The sequence below is a fragment of the Leguminivora glycinivorella genome, chromosome Z (assembly GCF_023078275.1).
Source record: "Leguminivora glycinivorella isolate SPB_JAAS2020 chromosome Z, LegGlyc_1.1, whole genome shotgun sequence".
NCBI classification, from domain to species: domain Eukaryota; kingdom Metazoa; phylum Arthropoda; class Insecta; order Lepidoptera; family Tortricidae; genus Leguminivora; species Leguminivora glycinivorella.
Window position 1 is genome coordinate 25,196,568 of NC_062998.1, and position 6,111 is coordinate 25,202,678.

Sequence of the window (6,111 nt, forward strand, 5' to 3'; positions counted from 1 at the left end):
ATCGAAATCAGATTAGCATTTTTTAAGATACAAGTTGCCAAAGTTGGGAAAGATCGCTTTATATGGCCACTTTGAAATTCCTTTGCCAGAAAGTCAGAAATAATAATTATGTTTTTCTGACACAGAAAAATACATAGTAACAGTACACATCAAAATAAAATTAAAAATTCCGAGGATATTATAATTTCATCCCTTAGAACGACGAGCGTAGCGAGTTCGGTTACGAAAACCGAAAAAAAATCTCATTTTTTTGTACGTCGTCCGATTTTTTGCTTTATGTAACTTAAAAAAAAATATTGAAAAAAATTGGAAAAAAATGTAAGATTTTTTTAAAAAAAAACCTTAATTTTCGTATCACACTGAATAACCGCAAAAAACGGTATACACGGTGTATAATTTCGATAAATAATTTTTTAAAATAAAAGACAAATAAATTCATGATTATAAACTAAAAACCGAATCGAAATCGAATCAGTAGTTTTTAAGATGCAAGTTGTCAAAGTTGGCTTAGTTTGTTTATATGGTCGCTTATAAATTCCTTAGCCAGAAAGTCAGAAACATTATATTTTTCTTACAGTTAAAAGTATGCATAGGTAAAAGACATAATTATAAACATTTTTTTACAAGGATATAAAAATTTCATTCCTTAGAAACCCTTAGAAAGACGATCCAATAAAAAAACTGCCTACCTTTTGCTTGTTTTTCGTAACAGACATCGCTACGCTCGGCTTTCCAAGGGATGAATTTTTTATATCCTCGTAAAAAATTGTTTATTATGATGTCTATTACCTATGCATACTTTTAACTGTAAGAAAAATAATCAATCCATAGGCAACCCTATCGTCCGACGCTGCGCACGTGCGGCTCGTTTCTTTGTTAGAATTTTGTAGGCATTTAAAAAGGCGGCATTTCGTGAACATCAAAGTAGTGGGCCTTCTGTACTTGTACTATTATATATTCTGTGCCTGTAGCTAAAAACCTGAAAAAATATTAAATAATATTGTCTTCGGTTACCGCGATAGTTACTCATGAAATAAAACTATGGAAATGGATTAAATCGCGTATAATGAATTTAAAATACATCCCGACGTTTCGAACTCTTTACAGTGTTCGTGGTCAACGGATGACTGAGGAAAAATTACAATGTGCAAAAGCTACCCACATACAAGAAATATTAACGAACCATGACCACAAATAATATAGATTTCTAAGGCAGGTTCACACACTATTAATAAAGCTAGTTATACAATATTAAAAAAAATACCATTACTATATTAAAAAAAAACATTAACCAATTAATCTGTACAAAAAATTGACAAAGAACAAAACCGCAAATGTCCAACACCATACAACACAAATGCCTCACAGCCTTCGTCATGCTTGTTCCATTATCAGATATACTACTGGATCCCAAGCCGGTGGTAAAGTAAAGCCATCTTCTCTATTAAAGTTTGGATATTTCTTGAGCTGTAAAGAGTTCGAAACGTCGGGATGTATTTTAAATTCATTATACTCGATTTAATCCGTTTCCATAGTTTTATTTCAAAATATTAAATCTTAAATGTTTCAGATGATACTGTGAAGAAAAGGTGGAGAAATTTAAAGGATAATTACTCCCGCTATATAAGATCAACAAAAACAAAGACTGGTCAAGCAAATAAAACTAAAAAAAAAATGGCTGTGGGCGGATCAAATGTCATTTTTGCAGCCATTCATAAAATTTGCGAACACAGAGTCAAATGTTAGTGACATTGAAGAATCAGCAAGTAATAATGATGATCATGAAACCCCCGGCACATCTTCGGCTATAGATACTGCTGATAGCCAAGAAGACCACCAATCATCTTCTGTGACATGTCTGAAAGTCACATTCAAGTACTAACTCTTACGTCACCTGTGGCTTCAGATAATGATAGTTGTAATCACCAAACGAATACGACTTTAAATAATACGAGCTTAGAAAGTGTCAATTCAACGGTTTCTGGCAGAAATGAAAAACGATCTAAACGTAAGACTACACCATCGTCCTCTGTTTCACAAGTAATTCAGTATCTTAATAAGAAGCAAAAGGTGGAACATGACGAAATAGATAGTCTATTCCTTGCGTATGCAAAGACAGTAAAAAAAAATTCCGAAAAAAGACAAGCTATAACAAAATTGAAAATTGCCCAAGTAGTAATGGAACAGGAAATTAAAAATTTAGAAGATCGCTTTAATGTGGATGACATAAACATAAAAAATAATGAAATGACTCAAACTCCAAGCACTGAAGGCAACATTTGTGATTTTGTCCGTTCATTTGATCCCAATGAGTAGGAGGTAACCTATCCTCTTAAGTCCCCGAGTCTTTTATAAAATTATAAAAGATTCCAAGAGGCCAAAATCGTGATATGAGTAAAGATCGAGCGCTAATAGTTATTTACACCACACCAACTGGTAAAGGCAAGGTGGTTTTCCACCGGCAGGACCTCAATGGGCAGAGCGGGGATGGAATTGAAATTTGTATAGCAAATTTTCAATTCTCGTCCAGCGCATTTTCATTTTCGCGAGCTTGTGCAGATTGTCAGGGCGATTTCGATTCGCTCCTCGCACCGCCCATTCACGCCCTGCCGGTGGAAACCACCTTTAGGCCGGCAACAGACAGTCTTAAAATTCATAATCTAAAAATAAAAGAGTTCTATACGATCTGTTAGATCAATCTGACAATTCATAATCTTAAAAAATAAGAGTGTGTGTGGACCGTTGCGAAATGTATGGAAATCCGTGCACTCGATATACATATAAGAACAAACACAACATGTAACTAAAAATACATATTTTAAATATTTATGGAGTTTTATTTATTCGTAGGTAAAAAGCCTGACAAGATTTTAGTTGATTTTGAATCTTGTGCCTTAATCTAAGTTATCAAGGTTTATTTTCTTTTTGCGTTGGGTTGGACCTTGTTTTGTATTGGTGGCAGTAATGGAACGGCCTCCTTATTTATATAAATATTTTTCACGGCAGAGCTACAGACACCTTAAATAAAAACAATAAATATCTTAGGATAAACGCGAAACCAACTAATCAATACAAGAGAACCGCACTATAAACTGTCAGTGCCGGACGTGTCTACAACCGATTTCAGAACATTTGTATCGAAATGCTGTAAAATCCTTCATCCTTTTTTATTTAACCGTCGCCTCATATCTCAAGAAGGACGGTTATCAAGTCGTCTGTATGTTTTTTTTTTTTTTTAATGTTTGTTCCTCGATATCTCCGTCGTTTCTGGACCGATTTTGAAATTTTTTTTTTGATTAAATGTATATGCACACAGATTGGTCCCATTTTTCTCAGAACCCAGTTCTGATGATGGGATCCTGGAGAAATCGAGGGAACTCCTCAAATCTGGAAGGCATACATATGGTAATTTTTGTGTTTTTAAAGGAACAGCATGCATTTAGGTACGGAACAGTGACATTTGGTGCAGTGGAACTGCTGATGATGGCCAGAACGGAACTCTTCAAATCTTAACGGCACGCTTATAGTGACTTTGGTATTTTTATACGAACAGCACGCACTTTCGTCCAGAACAGTGACATTTGGTGCAGTGGAATTTCTGATGATGGTCAGAATCGAACTCCTGAAATCTGAACGGCACGCGTATAGTGACTTTGGTATTTTTATAAGAACAGCATGCACTTACGTCTAGAACAGTGACATTTGGTACAGTGGAACTGCTGATGATGGTCAGAACCGAACTCCTCAAATCTGAACGGCACGCTTATAGTAACTTTGGTATTTTTATAAGAACAGCATGCACTTACGTCCAGAACAGTGACATTTGGTGCAGTGGAACTGATGATGATAGTCAGAACCAAACTCCTCAAACCTGAACGGTACACTCATAGTGACTTTGGTATTTTTGTAAGAAAAGCATGCATTTAAGTTCAGAACAGTGACATTTATTTAGTTATGTTTCTTAAGCATATTGAGTTTTGAAGTCAAAGTTTGTCAAGCTTCGATTTCTTATAATATAATCGGATTCATGAGGAATTGAGGAAACTCCTCAAACCTTAACGTTATATGTATATTCATTTGTGTTGCCATCTAATAATTAAAGCATTAAAAGCAGTTTTAAAAAATACTTACACATTTCTACATAATCCAACATTCGCAAGTAGCTTTCACCAAAACCCGAGAGGCGACGGTTTTTTTTCTTAAATTTTTTTTTTTATTTTATTAACCGTCGCCACAGAATATATAATAGTACAAGTACAGAAGGCCCACTGCTTTGATGTTCACGAAATGCCGCCTTTTTAAATACCTACAAAATTCTTACAAACGAGCCGCACGTGCGCGGCGCTCGGCGATAGGGTTACCTATGGATTCAAACGAATTAATACTCATATAAAATGTTATACTATTATATTCAAGTCTTGGGTACTTTCTAGGTATATGTACTGTATATATATATTTTTGTTCAAGTTCCAACATCACAAGCCTTATTGAACTTTTCCGTGGGACTTTATCAGTAGTAGATCTGTGTAAAAATGTCCTATGGTATTTATTTTATTCAATATGTCTATTTAACTAAGTATTATTAGCATTCCACACGCGGACATCGCTCAAAGAAACCTCGCGACGTAAAGTAACAATAGAAAGTGCGAACGTGCGTTCCGTGAGAACGCGCGCTACCCCTGAGTAGGCCGCGAACTCGCGGCCGCCAGAATGTACTTGTAGCGCGGCGATAGAATCGCGGAGTGAGCCGCCCCTGCCGTCGCCTCAAATCTCAAGAACGACGGTGTTTTTTATTTTTTTAATTTTTTATGTTTGTTCCTCGATATCTCCGTCGTTACTGGACCGATTTTGAAATTTTTTTTTTGGTTGAATGTATATGCACACAGATTGGTCCCATTTTTCTCAGAACCCAGTTCTGATGATGGGATCCTGGAGAAATCGAGGGAACTCCTCGAATCTGAAAAGCATACATATGGTGATTTTTGTGTTTTTAAAGGAACAGCATGCATTTAGGTACGGAACAGTGACATTTGGTGCAGTGGAACTGCTGATGATGGCCAGAACGGAACTCTTCAAATCTGAACGGCACGCTTATAGTGACTTTGGTATTTTTATAAGAACTGCATGCACTTACGTCCAGAACAGTGACATTTGGTGCAGTGAAATTGCTGATGATGGTCAGAACCGAACTCCTCAAATCTGAACGGCACGCTTATAGTGACTTTGGTATTTTTATAAGAACAGCATGCACTTTCGTCCAGAACAGTGACATTTGGTGCAGTGGAACTGCTGATGATGGTCAGAACCGAACTCCTCAAATCTGAACGGCACGCTTATAGTGACTTTGGTATTTTTATAAGAACAGCATGCACTTTCGTCCAGAACAGTGACATTTGGTGCAGTGGAACTGCTGAAGATGGCCAGAACCAAACTCCTCAAATCTGAACGGCACGCTTATAGTGACTTTGGTATTTTTATAAGAACAGCATGCACTTACGTCCAGAACAGTGATATTGGGTGCAGTGGAACTGCTGATGATGGTCAGAACCAAACTCCTCAAATCTGAACGGCACACTTATAGTGACTTTGGTATTCTTATAAGAACAGCATGCACTTACGTCCAGAACAGTGATATTTGGTGCAGTGGAACTGCTGATGATGGTCAGAACCGGACTCCTCAAATCTGAACGGCACACTCATAGTCTTTGGTATTTTTGTAAGAAAAACATGCATTTAAGTTCAGAACAGTGACATTTATTTAGTTATGTTTGTTAAGCATATTGAGTTTTCAAGTCAAAGTTTGTCAAGCTTCGATTTCTTATAATCGGATTCATGAGGAATTGAGGAAACTCCTCAAACCTTAACGTTATACGTATATTCATTTGTGTTGCCATTTAATAATTAAAGCATTAAAAACAGTTTTAAAAAATACCTACACATTTCTACATAATCCAACATTCGCAAGTAGCTTTCACCAGAACCCGAAAGGCGACGGTTTTTTTTTTCTTAAAAATTATATTCCATATTAATGATCTGGTAACCAACCTGATATTCTCATCAGCTTTTAATGCCAGCAATAAAAGAATTTCTTCCTCATCGGATGACGTACAT